Source organism: Crinia signifera, chromosome 2 (genome assembly GCF_055691185.1).
Source record: "Crinia signifera chromosome 2, ASM5569118v1, whole genome shotgun sequence".
In the NCBI taxonomy this organism is placed as follows: domain Eukaryota; kingdom Metazoa; phylum Chordata; class Amphibia; order Anura; family Myobatrachidae; genus Crinia; species Crinia signifera.
The window spans coordinates 340365414-340367913 of NC_139218.1; positions in this window are offsets into that span (position 1 = coordinate 340365414).

Sequence of the window (2500 nt, forward strand, 5' to 3'; positions counted from 1 at the left end):
GGGCTGACATCTTTTTTTTTAGGGAAAAAATATCAGCACCATAATTATCCACGCATTGGCCCCCACCACGTGACTGCCAGGCCAATGAGGAGTGAAAATGGCCTTGGTGATTCAGACGCGGGTGGCGTCACAGGGGTCAAGTTGTAGGGAGAGTGGGAAATGAGCGTGGAGCAAGGGCGCCATCTATCGGGCTGTGCGGGGTATAGACTCAGGGACCTTCAAGTTGAACAAAGGAGAAAGGCTTCAGTTTTGTTTACCCAGGAACAAAACGCAAGCCCATGGAGGAGAAGGCAGATACAGAGGTAATACTCGCATTTTATGGGGGGTAGGAAAGTTTTATTCCTCTAGAATAGGAAGAACATCGTATGCTTATTTCTTATTTTTTCACCTACTGGAAATAAATTGCATTGTATTTGTATTATTCTGTCCTGAAATGCTGTCGAGAAAACAATAAAAAGAAGGTCCACATCTCATTTTACTCGTGTACCGTTGCCACTTTCTTTCTTACAAATACACCTAATTACATACAGAATAGAGTTCTCTTTTCCATATATAAAGTCGTAGGGCTTCTGTGCAGCTAAAATAATCAAGAAATTCTTAAACAGTCCTCCCCCTACCCTCTTTCTCTTGTAAAACCTATGAATAGGTGAAAATACAGGTAATAGGGATCTCCCCTTGAAACAGTCAGACCTAGTTCTTATTATAATTAGGATATTAATACGTACAGTTAATGCTACAATCAAGTGCATGCAAATTATGTATTCATATTTTAAATTTTAATTTAGTTGCTATATATATATATATATATATATATATATATATATATATATATATATATATATACACACACATACATACATACATACATACATACATACATACATACACACTCTTATAGCTGAACGTATATGTATGGTTCCCATAACAAAACGTTATATTAGTACTGAAAGTATTTAAAGTTTGTAAAAAAGCTTAAGTAAATATTTTTTAAAAATTATGTTTATGCATATTTAATGTAACACTACCTGTAATAACGGGTTTCTTAATACATAATCCATTGCTAATTCCCACCATTCTACATTGCACGATATGGAAAGCAAACACAAGATGCATTAGCGTCAGTTTCCTCTGGGGACAATTCAATTTAGTTATTTACATTATATTTGTATAATTGTATAATGTATTATTTTCGCTACGCTCCCTACATACATCATTTGCAATACGCACACCCCCTATAAGGTCTAGAAATGCAATGATGGCTTTGTTATATAAAGAGATTACAAAAACAAAAACAGAAAGACTTGTGAATGCATGAACATGGTTTAGATTAGCCATGTTGTGTTTAGTTTAAATTAGTGCAAAAGAAAGAAAACAATAATAATAATAAATAAAACCAACCCAAACAGGAGAAAAAAAAAAGAAACAATTAGTGCTAGCCTGGTGCCTTGCCTCATACTGTCTCAAGGACAATCTCAATCAACGCCAAGTTGATGAATCCAAGGTTCTAGACATACTTTTTTCTTTTGTTTTTGCTGCAGAAATATCCATAGTCTTACATACTTTACTGTGGATTATGGATACATGGAGAGGATAGGGAGATTTTCATACACATTACTTGAAATAAAAGTTCTGTCGTTTTTTTTTACCTTGCAGGTTTGGTGGGTAGTTCACGATCCTCTTTTGTGAAAACACAGACAAGTTTCCGCTGGCCTAGACCCTAAAACTATATATGGCGTGTTCAATTCACCTATAGAAAACAGTAAAACCTTCACTCCAGACGCCATTTGGTTTCCTCTTAGAAAGCTATTTGAGACTTTATGGCCTCTATTTGTGTTAGTTGCACTGACTTCTAAAACTGTCTGGAAGAAATCGTTCGTTTTTATGGTAACCAAAGAAAATTTCACATAATATTTATACGCCTGGGATAAAAATTTAGTATGGACACCATTTTTTTTTTTAATTTATAGGTGATGGAATGAGAGACTATGGTATTTTCTTATTATCCTTTTTTTTTTGCTCCTTATTTCCTTTTTTTTTAATATTCAGCAGCAATATAGTAATTTATTGTCTTTGCTGCCTTTCTTTTATTTTCTGTACTCATGTTACCACCCCCAGTCCATTTATGCTGCCTTTAAAGTCAAGTATCATGACGTATAAATGTACACTTAGAGATCCTGTGATATTTATATGTGATTTAAGCAAATTCTCTTTTGTTTTATCCACAGATTTTGGTGCCAGAAGAAAAGAAAAAGGATGTAAGACAATGATACATAAGCACAGATTTCTGGGATTGGGCAAATATACACCTGATAGTAGTAGAAATTAAATAAAACAAAAGTGCTATTATGGGATATTAATTCTTGGCAGCATTGGAGATCTTGCAATTTATGAGGACGATGAATGGATAAGTAGATTGGAAGATTTAAGATAGATAGATAAATAGATAGATGGATAGATAGATAGATAGATAGATAGATAGAATAAATGATATGCATGTAGA